A 12,165-nucleotide genomic window follows, 5' to 3' on the forward strand; every position below is an offset into this window, starting at 1 on the left:
CTGCCGTTCACCCTCTAATATCTAACAGGCTGGAGATACTTGCACCTACTGCCACTCTATCTTCAGCTCCTTTGTGAGAAACTAATGTATTTGGGCAGCCACTCAGTCAACAAATAAAATTCCTGAGAAGGAAATTGGGGATGGCTTCGCTACTGGTACTGGTGGCAGTGCTAATACCATGGCATTGTACCATAGTTTACTGGAAATATTCCAGGCTGGTAGGAGGCAAGCAAATTCCCACAGAAAAGTACCAGCAGTAATTGTTCAGGGACCCGCGCTTGTAGAATGTGGAGACAACACCAGGAGAAATAGTGACGGCTGGTAACCGAGTATGGACACGAGGCATGAGGTTGTGAAAAGCTTCCGCCTCCACAAAGCCTAAAAGGCAACTTTTCAAGTGCAAGCAGCTGCCCAGAAATCTGACAGTTTAGTATTGCGGCCTGTGGGTGGGTGGCTGGCTGCATACTTGCGCTTGCATTCCAACTAACAGAAAACTAAGCAGATGGTGACCTCTATTATCATCATGGCCTCACCTCGGCACTATGAACTCTCCTGAAGGAGAAGCCAGGGCCCACCGGAGGAGTCTCCGGTTTTCTGGTAGGTCCGTCCAACCCTGCCGAGAACCAGCCTTGGCTAAGACAAGTTTGGGCGCAGGTTCCTGGACACTCTATGGCTGCTTTTTTAATGTGGATCGGACGTGCTTATACATGGCAGATCAGGCCATTGCCCAACTCTGTAGTCATGAAATTAAATGCTCAATGAAAAATGTTTGGTGTCAAAGCACCACCGACAAGTGCGAGTTGATGTTGGACGGGCTGCCATTGCTTCTGCAATAAGCTGCATTAGAGGACTTCCTGGGAGAAATGACACCCAGAGTAGATACGGTTTCCCTCTATGCCAGTCCTTTCACCGAGCTAAAGAATATGGCTGTGGTGAAATACAACTCTCAGCAAAAAAGCTGTGGACTGGCTCCGTACCATCCCTGGCCACATTCACCTGTCCACTTGTTTGTGGTTAGGCGGTCCTTCCCAGTAAGTGCACTGGGGAGGGCACTGGTAATGTTGTGAGACCCGTGCTTGTGGAAGGCAGAGACGATACCGCGAGAGAAATAGTGGCGGCTGGGGACCGAGTATGGACACCCGGCCGCCGTCGACATGAGGTTGTGAAAAGCTTCCGCTTCCACGAGACTAAAAGGCCACATTTCAAGTGAAAGCAGATTTAGAGGACTTCCTGGGAGAAATGACAGCTGGGTAGATATGGTTTCCCAAGTCCTTTCACCAAGCTAAAGAATATGGCTGTGGTAAAATACAACTCAGCAAGAAAAGCTGTGGACTGGCTCCGTACAGTCGCTGGCTACATTCACCTGTCCACGTGTTTGTGGTTAGGTGGTCCTTCCCAGTAAGTGCACTGGGGAGGGCACGGGTAATGTTGTGGGACCCGTGCTTGTGGAAGGCGGAGACGATACCAGGAGAAATAGTAGCGGCTGGGGACCAAGTATGGATACCCGGTCGCCGCTGCCATAAGATTGTGGAGAGCTTCCGCCTCCTCAAGCCTAAAATGCCACATTTCAAGTGCAAGCAGCTGTCAAAAATTTGGCAGTATAGTATTGCAGCCTGTGGGTGGCTGGCTGCATACTTGCGCTTGCATGCCAAGGAATGGGGTAGGGACAACTGAACGCTGCACAGGGACATGGACGTGGACGGTGATTGTTGCAAGTCTGCAACAACAGATGCATGGCGGGAGGCATCTTCGCATGCGCCAAGGATCACTTATGATGGGCACACTTTTAGGCAGTGACCTGGGAGTCAGAGATGCTTCCAGAGGTCTTCCCCATGCTGTTACCATGTCTTTTCAGCACTGTATGCATGTGTCTGATGATGTGTCACACACCACATGGCCAGATAAGGTTGTAAAATGTTAAAATGACATTTCCCAGTGAATGCATTTGTCTTGGTTGAAAGCAATGCAAAAGTGCAAAAACGCATCAAAAACGCTATGTGTGAACATAGCCCAAGGTGTGAAGGAGTATTTTTGGTTTTGGTTATTTATTTTGCCTTATATACAAGTCACTACCCTGGAAAGGATGTTCCTTAAGATATTTCCAGGAAAATCCATTTTGGTTTCGTTTTTGTATGTTTTACTGTGAGTCCATAAAAGTGGCGTAATACCTCTGACGACGTTGTTGACAGCAGTGACCTGGGAGTCAGAAATGCTTCCAGGGGTCTTCCCCATGCTGTTCCCATGTCATTTGTGCACTGTTCCCATCGATTTGGGCAATTTTTAGGCCCTCTGCAGACCGCATAGACTTACATTGGGCTCGTTGCTCGGGTCGATCACCCGAGTATTCCAATGTGCTCGACCCGAGCAACGAGTACCCGAGCATTTTAGTGCTTGCTCATCACTAGTAGTGTCGCACAACGATTTTTCTCTCGTCTGAGAGATTCGGTCTGATTATGTTAGTCATGGTCTGATCAGAGTGCAGAAAAAACTAATAATTCTCCGTCTTCTATATGCACGCGTAACCCGAGTGGGTTCCGATTTTTTTCCACGGACCCAGAGACATAAATGGCTGAGTGCGATTCGAATATTGGAGGCAACTCATGCAATGCTGCAATTTTCTACTTGTAACGAATTTGTCTGAGTAAAAAAATCGGACATGTGTGGCGCCCTGCTGCGCATTGGTGCCACAGAACCCAGAAGGGTGCATGGATGGACTTCTCCATAAAAAGGCCCTCACACATTCACACACCTCCACCCTACCACCTCAGACCAGCAGAGGGAGCCTGTTAGGGATATAAATAGGGAAGGTGGAGCCAGGCAGGTGAAGTTAGTTCCTGCTGAGACACAGAGAGGAACAGAGCTCAGAGTGAGCTGAGAGCGTGCTGATGCTCAGAGAGCAGCGAAGAGGCAGCACGCTGGCTGCCGTGCTTAGGCGAGCCAAGGCCTACAGCACAAGTGAAAGCCTAGGGAGGGCCTTGAGCGGGCCGAAGGCGATAGGAGAAGAAGAAGTAGCAAGGGGGCAGAGGAGCATACCAGGATCACCCCGAGATATATACCGGACACCGGGTCCACGCCTACAGGGACTCTTTACACCCAGTAGGAACCACCGGAACCCCTGGGGGACTACAGGTCCCACATTTACCAAACGCTGACTACAGTACCAGGGCTAGGAGTCACGGAGGCCCCAGTGTCCAGGGAGAGTGATCTCCAAAGAGAAGGCCCTACCAGGTCAGCAGGTGCAAGAGAGAGAGACAGTAACCAAGCTAGGCCTAGGTCCAGGCAGGCCAGAAGCTTAGCGAGAAAAGCCACGGATCAGGAGGCCCTATACCCGCTCACTGGGGAGAGTCCAAAAGTGCACCCTTCGCCCGGAGTACCCTGGACCGTGCCTGCACCATCACCAGTAAAGGTACTGAAGCTTACCCCCGTGTGAGTGTCCGTCTTTCCTCCGGGACCGTCCTGCCGTTTCTCCCCAGCATCCTCCATTACACCCACACGCTGCCCTGGAGCTAGCTCTACCTGTGGAGAGCCACACCATCCCTGCTGCCGTAACACCAGCTCCAGAGGACTGCTCCGCAGCGGCGGCACCACCTTTTGCCGTATTCCACACGTGGCGTCACGAACTTTCCAAATCCCCTATAAATTCCCCCTTTTTACTGACTGCCCTGGGTCACGGACCAGGCCAGCCACCGTGATATTCCCCCACCGGCATACGCAGAGGCCCAGCTGCCAAGTAACCCCACGGCCCAGGGGGCGCGTCACATGTGCACAGCCTCATTAAATAATATGTGGACAATCAAAACAACGGATAGCACTCATCCGATTTTTACCGTTAGGTGCATGAGCCCTTAGACAAATTCATGATGGTTTTGCATTCACTCTTTTGCACACAAGGATTCTACATCTTCAAATTTTGGAATTTTGTGACCATCGTATCTGTACATTCACCAATTGTGCCTTTAGTCTCAACATATAGATTGTAAAAATTAATGGGCGTGATAGTGATTTCACGGCTACTATGATTGATTGTTATCATTTTCCTCACTGTATTTATAGTATTACTTTTCTATTATTCGGACTATTATTATTATTTTTTTAACATTTGATCCTTGTTTTGATTTTATTATCATTCACTTGGTTGAATTACAAAATGACTGGTGATTATATTAGGAAGCTTCTGAGAACTGATGGACGATACATATAGACTAGTACTACTTAGATTTAGGTACTTAAAACTGAATATTCTCAGATATACAGATTCACTGGGGAAGTTTTAATACCATTAACCTTTATAGTGAGTTATGTGAATGGATTTCTCTGTCTGTTCATTTCTCTTTGCCATCAGCAGGGAGTCCATGGAATTGTTAGCAAAAAGTGCTGAGTGCCTTGGGAAAGTATTTAGGGATCACACATGGACTTTTGGAACACCAGTTGGTCATTAATTTACTACAATTGGGGAAAGACAGCTACATCCCTGTCTGAGTTTCTGAGCCACTATAATGGCAGCACATGTAGTATGTCCACCGCTGGTAGGATTCTTACTAGAAATATACTAAATGTACTCGGGACTTCAGAACAGGAGAAGGACTTGGGTATTCTGATTGCAAGTAGGTTAAGCAGCAGTACTCAATGTCAAGCAGCAGCTGCAAAAGCAAACAAAAATTTAGAGTGTATAAAAAGAGAGAAAATCCTGTGATCCCAATGTATTGTTTCCCCTTAATAAATCACTGGTGAGGCCACATCTAAAATATGGGATCCAGTTTTAGGCTTGACATTTTAAAAAAGATATTCAGAAGTTAGAGTCAAAGACGGCAACAAGATTATTACAAGTGATGGAGGCCTCTCATATGATGAGAGGTTGAAAAAGTTGGGAACAGGGGAGATCTTATTTATGTGTATGAATACATGTGCGATTAATACAAAGGACTGGCACATGATTTACTCCTTCCAAAGACCATACTAAGGACCAGGGGGCACTCATTACGGGTGGAAGAAAGGCAATTCCAGCAGCTAAACAGGAAAGGGTTCTTTACAGTCAGAGCAGTCAGACTCTGGTATGCTGACCACAAGAGGTAGTGATGGCCGACACTATAACAGCTTTCAAAAAAGGTTCGGATGATTTCTCTCACAACAAATGACATTGAGGGTTATAAATAATCTAACAATAGAGAATGTAGGACTGGTGGAGAAAGGTTGGACTTGATGGACCTGAGTCTTTTTTCAACCTATGTAACTATGGAAGATTACTATGCTGCAAAGGAACAACTGGCTTTTGGGCTGCTACATCAAGCTTGCACAGGGTGTGGAGGTAGCAGTTACTACTTTTGAGGTCCAAAAAGTTTAAAAATAATGTAAAATAATGCACGGTGAATAAGCCTCCTTACCTTGGCATGCCAGAGTCAAAGTGTCACTCTCCACAAGGAGAAACATTACACTTTAGTCCAGAGCCTCTCACCTAGCCAAATCAGTTCTCATACTTTGCACTGACGAGGGGCAACAGCCCTAAACACCGTGTCTGCAAATTAAGATTCTGATTTGGCTTTTATTCTGAGTCATATTGCACGACTCGTTATAGGGTCGATAGTGACTTGTAGGATTTCTGCTTCCAACAGGTGGCGCTATAGAGTTCAAGTCCTCTTCTTCTCTGAAGAGGCAATTTGCATGTAAAATGATGGTGTTATTTTGTTTAACCATTTTAAGAGGTCATCCACTTCGGACAATACTTTGGTAATAATGATATGACGGGATTTATTAGCTGTTGGCGCCTCCAGCAATCAGTTGTAATTTGTGGGGAATGTAACAGCAAGTGTTCACTTTACCTGCAGCGCCCCCACATGGTGTAATGAAGCATTGCATACGTCTCCTTTAAATCAAGGGACTGCTCATGTAAGCTTGGGCTTGTCGGGTCCTCCCGAATGGTAGAAATGCTTTTTGTGGGGTTGATTCAATTAATGGATGGAGCATAAATGAGGAATTCCCCTCTGTTAACTCAGTTTTTCATAATTAGGTATTTGAAAATATTTTTTTTTTCTTAAAAACCATTGAGCCCCTTTAATTCTTTTCTTTTTTTTTGTACTGTGTATAGATAATATAGCTGTGGGATAAAGCTTTATATTGAGGCCCTACTACTTCATTTTATACGTCTAGTTTCAGCCTTAGTATACTGTATGGTAGATTTATCTACTCAGCTTCATTTATTATAGGAGATAAAAAAGCTAATTATTGGGAGCTGTATTGTGTCAGGATTGCTGTTGTCTGAGCTTCGCTTCTTGATATGTAGCAATGTTATTTTATATTATCTGTTTTCTTATATCTCTGACAGATCCTGTGATTTACTGTGCTAGTTTCCTTCTACATTACATTACCGTATATATTTTTTCAGAGTTTTTTTCTCATCTGTCTCAAAAAATTGAAATTATTAAGCCTAACAGTAACTCATGACACTGTAACTAGTGTTCAGCATTCCGATACTGAAATATCGGGTATCGACCGATATTCGTGGAATCAGAGTTCCGATACTTTTAGAATATCGAATACCGGAATCGGAAGTTCCCATAATGCAATGAGCCAGTTTCATTTTATTCAGCCAATGAGGATCCTAAGAAGTGTGGGCACATCCTGTTAGGCATGTAGGCATCTTAACTAATGGCATGGCTGTGATTGGCTGCTGAAATGATGTCATGATGCACTATAAAAGCCGCCGCCGCCATTTTGGGTTCACTCTGCTGTGAATTCAGTTAGGGACAGTACACTGCTGTTCTGAGGGACAGTTTTAGCTACCTTTTTGCTTTATTGTGCTTTACCCAGGCTACTTTATAAAGCTTGCATGCTACCACAAAACACAGGAGTTTTTTTGGCAATAATTAGTAGACAAATATTTTATTGAACACTTAAAGACATGGGACATACAACAAGGAACAACCCGGCATAAAAAGTGGGGCTGCATATATAAATATATTAAGATCGAACAATCATAAAGAATAGAAATAACAATGGAGAAAAAAAGTGCCACAGTATTTAACCCCTAGTGGGATAGTTGTCTAAGTGCTGCATACAGTAAAAGTCTATAAAGACATGCATTGTTAATACAAAAAAGTATATAATAATCGTGTCAGCACATAAACCCCTATAAACTTGGTTCAAATCATGATATTGCACGCTTACCCATTGCTAAATAGCAGCCCCACAAGAGAAAATCCCCAACGCACGTTTCACTTGGTGTGCTAAACCGCTTCCTCGGGGGGAATGCAGAAAAGGACCTTCCATGCTGATTAAAGTATGTTCAGGACCTGCGGTCACATGGTCGCGATGGACCAATCGCATCATGTATGTCGGCGCATGCGCACTGCGCCGTGCGCGTCAGCTGCACCGCCCACAGCCATCAAGGCAGACTGCACGTGTCAGAAAGACCAGGATAGGTTACCATGGCTCCCAGACAACAAACAGGCTCCATAAAGATGCTGGGGGCGGAGCGGGGACAACAGACAGCGCAGCACGCACACGCACACCATTTAGCAAAGATTAATGGCAGCAACCTATACATATATTTATAAACAGCATCAAATAATAATATTAAATCCAATCCAGATGGTATGAATTCATAAGTTGAAGGGTGATGCTAATTCATGCCGCAAGATCATAGGTCTAGCTATGGAAGAGAAAAGAAAAAGTATATATAAACAGGACAAGAGACATTAAAGAGAAATAAAAAATGTAATAAAAATAAAATTGAATTAAAAAATACCAAAGGGTTACTATATGTTCACAAAAACAGGGTGAAACTTAACATTTCATTGAGGCCATTGGGAATCACAGTTCCCAGTTCTACTATCCATTTAGCCTCTCTTTGAGGTTTTTGTGAACATATAGTAACTAGTGTTGAGCGAGCACTAAAATGCTCGGGTGCTCGAAGCTCAGGCCGAGCTCGCCGTGATACTCGGGTGCTCGACCCGAGCAACGAGCCCAATGTTAGTCTATGGGAGACTCGAGCATTTTTGCGGTGGCACCCCCGGCAGTCTTTTAAAAGCCTAACAAGTGCCCAAAACGATAGTGACAGTGCTCAAATGACATGGGGACAGCATGGGGATCGCCCCAGGAAGCATTTCTGACCCCCAGGTCACTGCTGTCAACAACGTGGTCAGAGGTATTAAGCCACTTTTACAGGCTCACAATAAAACGAAAGTGAAACTTTTTTCCTGTGAAATATGTTAAGGAACATCCTTTCCAGGGAAAAGACTTGTCTATAAGTTAAAATAAATGACCAAAAACAAAAATACTCCTCCACACCTTCGGCTATGTTCACAAGTAGCATTTTTTATGCGTTTTTGTACTTTTGTATTGCTTTCAACTATGACAAATGCATTCACCGGGAAATGTCATTTTAACATTTTACAACCTTATCTGGCCATGTGCTGTGTGACACATGCATAAAGTGCTGAAAAGACATGGGAACAGCATGGGGAAGACCCCTGGAAGCATCTCTCACTCCCAGGTCACTGTCTAAAAGTGTGCCCATCATAAGTGATCCTTGCCGCGTCAGAAGATGCAGACTTGCAACTATCCCCATGCAAGTTCTAGTCCCAGGGCAGTGTTCAATTGTACCTCCCCCATTCCTTGCAATACAAGCGCAAGTATGCCGCCTGCCACCCACCCACCCCCAGGCTGCAATACCATACTGCTTGCTTGCTTGCTTGAACTTAAAATTGGGCCTTTTAGGCATGTGGAGGCGGAATCTGGCCACCACGTCATGGATGTGTTGGCAGGCTGGAATCCATACTCAGTCCCCAGCCACCCGGTGGCCGGGTGTCCATACTCAGTCCCCAGCCGCCCCTCGGCCGAGTGTCCACACGGTCCCCAGCCGCCTGGGGGCAGTCGGGTGTCCATAAACGGTCCCCAGCCGCCCCCATTTCTCCTTGGAACATCCCCCCACACACTTTTCTTAGCCCGGCCTGCTTTAGGCAGCATTGGACGAGCCCACCAGAGAACCAGACTCCTCCGGTGGGCCCTGACTTCTCCATCGGTGGAGTTGAGAGTGCCAAGGTGAGGAGCATGATGATGATGACAGAAGTTAGCATCTGCTATGTTTTCTTTTAATGCAAGTGTAAGTGTGCAGCCTGCCACCCACCCACCCCCAGACTGCAATTCATACTGCTAGCTTGCACTGAAATGGGGCCTTTTAGTTTAGAGGAGGCCGAAGCTGGCCACTACCTCATGGCTGCTTCGGCAGCGAGGTATCCATACTCAGTCCCCAGCCGCCCCTATTTGTCCTGGTGTGCCTTATACATAAGATTAAGCGCGTATACCAAAACATTACCTGTGCCCTCCCCAGTGCATTTAGTGGGAAGGAGAGCCTATTCCGCTGTAGTGTGTGCATGCCAAACCACTGTTCATGGTACATGCGAAGATGCCTCCCACCTTGCACCTGTCGTTGCAGACTTGCAACCATCCCCATTCAAGTCCTTGTACCAGGGCAGTGTTCAATTGTACCTCTCCCATTCCTTGCAATGCAAGCGCAAGTATGCAGCCTGCCACCCACCCACCCCCAGGCTGCAATACCATAGTGCTTGCTTGCTTGCACTTTAAATTGGGCCTTTTAGGCATGTGGAGGTGGAATCTGGCCACCACGCCATGGCTGTGTCGTAGGCCTGGTATCCATACTCAGTCCCCAGCCGCCTGGTGGCCGGGTGTCCCCGCTTGCTCCCCAGCCTCCAGGGGGTGGCCGGGTGTCCATACTCGGTCCCCAGCCACCCCTATTTGTATCGGTAACCTTTCCCACACTTTTCTTAGCCTGGCCTGCTTTAGGGCAGCATTGGCCGAGCCCACCGGACTATCAGACTCCTCCGGTGGGCCCTGGCTTCTCCATCAGGGGAGTTGAGAGTGCCAAGGTGAGGAGCATGATGAGGATGATAGAAGTTAGCATCTGCTTTGTTTTGTTGTAATGCAAGCGCATGTATGTAGTAGCGGCTAGGCCTGAGGAGGTCAGCGTTTTGGCGCATATCCTACCTCCTCCGAGGATTGCTGGATGTTTTCCTGCTACTATCCAAGTTCTATGACTCCCATTAAAACAAAGCTTCAGGTGATAAATGATGGATGAGGTAGTGGCAAAGGAGAAAGAGCAGGAGGAACAGGGACCATTCACATCAATATCAGGCCAGTCAACCAGATATGTCTTGTAGGATATGTTTCTGTAACAAAAGGAGCGGTTCGGCTACACAGTTATAGGGCATACAGTGAGTGCAATGCCTGCCAAAAATTTCGAGGCACTCCAATGCCCCTTGGAAATGACATGGAGGTCAGAGGGCGTTAACTAAACCTTTTTTTCCATTTATAGCAACTGGGTCTCCTGTGCACTGTTGGCCTAAGCAGTGAATGGAATGCTTTCCAAAAATTATGAGGTACTGCAATGCCCCTTACAAGAGCCTTGTGTGGCACCCCAGGGGTCTGGTCACCACAGTAATAGAGATTACGTCGGAGAGCAAGTGGGAGGTTTCCTGGTCAGCATCCTCCTGCCCCAGTCCTGGGAGGGGAGAATTCTGCCCTTATAAACTGGATCTGGGGTGGGGTTGAGTGAGTCAGAGAACAGAGAACAGTCAGAGTCAGAGTGAGAGCAAGGGAAAGTAACAGCAAGGAGCTCTGTAGGAGCTAGGAGCTAAAGACGAGGGGCTGGAAGCTGAGCAGAGCTCGCCCTGGCAGAAGACAATAGGAACCGGACACAGGAGTCCGAAGCTGTGAGGACTTATATATCCAGCAGCAGAAACCAGCCGGCAGGGGATTTCAGGTCCTCTGGCCATAGAAGCCCGGAGGCTCAGTCACAAGCAAGGGACCAGCACCGTCGTCGTGGAGCGGAGGCTAACAGAAGGCCCCAAGTCACCAGCCATACGGGTGAGCACTACACGGTACACTCAGGGACGTGGGCTACTTCTACCCGCTTACAGCAAGGTAGCCAGGAAGAGTGCAGACAGACGGGGAGGCCTAAAACTCCACCTGGCCAGGGGAACTCCTGCTTGCTCTCAGACTTACCAGGCCTCTTATGCTAGCCAGTACTCCCGGGAGGGTCTACCTTATAATCATCAGTAAAGACCCTGAACTGCACTGCAAAGACTCTGAGTCATTCCTGCTGCGCTCGTGCACCATCACCCCCATCATCCACACTCACTGCCCTGAGGCTATACTCCTCAAGAGGGGAGTTATCCCATTTTATGCTGCGCACACAACACCAGCCTCAGCGGTCTGCCTCGCAGCGGTGGTACTATCTGAACGCAATCCACGGGTGGCGCAGTCGGACAATTAACCTCAAAACCTAAGAAAGATTGCCACTGGTTTGACCAGCCTGAGCCACGGGACTGGGTCACCGCCACGGAGACTACAGACCCCAGAGACCCGGCACCGGGTATCCCACACACGTGTACACACGGCCCAGGGGGCGCGTCACATGCAGTACAGCATATTACAAACATAAGTCCCATTATTGGGGAGTGGGTGTCCCATGGTATTTGCTTATGCTTTCCCAGCAAAAGCTGCCAAAAATTAGGACGGAGGAACTTGCAATGCTGGCACCCTGGTGGTATAGTGGTGGTGGAGGCTGAGGATAAGGAGAAGATTAAACAGCCGAAACGAAGAAGCGTATACCCATGTGTGGGTGTGAAGCGGTGCATGTGAATACACCTCCCGAAATAACACAGTGGATTTGACTTTATGTTACTCTGCTGTCATTTGGTGGTGATGAGAAGTCTGGCCCAATCCAGCCCTTGTTCATTTTGATAAGGGTCAGCTTGTCAGCATTGTCAGTTGACAGGCGAGTGCGCTTATCAGTTATAATTCCCCCAGCGGCACTAAAAACACGCTCCGATAACACGCTAGCGGCAGGGCAGGCCAGGACCTCCAAGGCGTACAGAGCGAGTTCTTTCCAAGTGTCCAGCTTGCATACCCAATAATTAAAAGGCACAGAGGAATCACGGAGGACGCTGGTACGATCGGCAAGGTACTCCCTCACCATCTTTTGAAACTTTCCACTCCTTGTGAGAGTACCCCGCGCCTCAGGGCCTGTAAGCTGGGCGGGTGTCAGAAAACTGTCCCAGAACGTTGACAGTATTCCCCTGCCTCTGCTGGATTGGAGTTGCATCTCTCTCGCCTGTACGCCTTGGTTGGGCAACGAACTGTGACCTCTGC

This window comes from Phyllobates terribilis, unplaced genomic scaffold, assembly GCF_046119375.1.
Source record: "Phyllobates terribilis strain yellow unplaced genomic scaffold, ASM4611937v1 Scaffold_3__8_contigs__length_932513732, whole genome shotgun sequence".
NCBI classification, from domain to species: Eukaryota; Metazoa; Chordata; class Amphibia; order Anura; family Dendrobatidae; genus Phyllobates; species Phyllobates terribilis.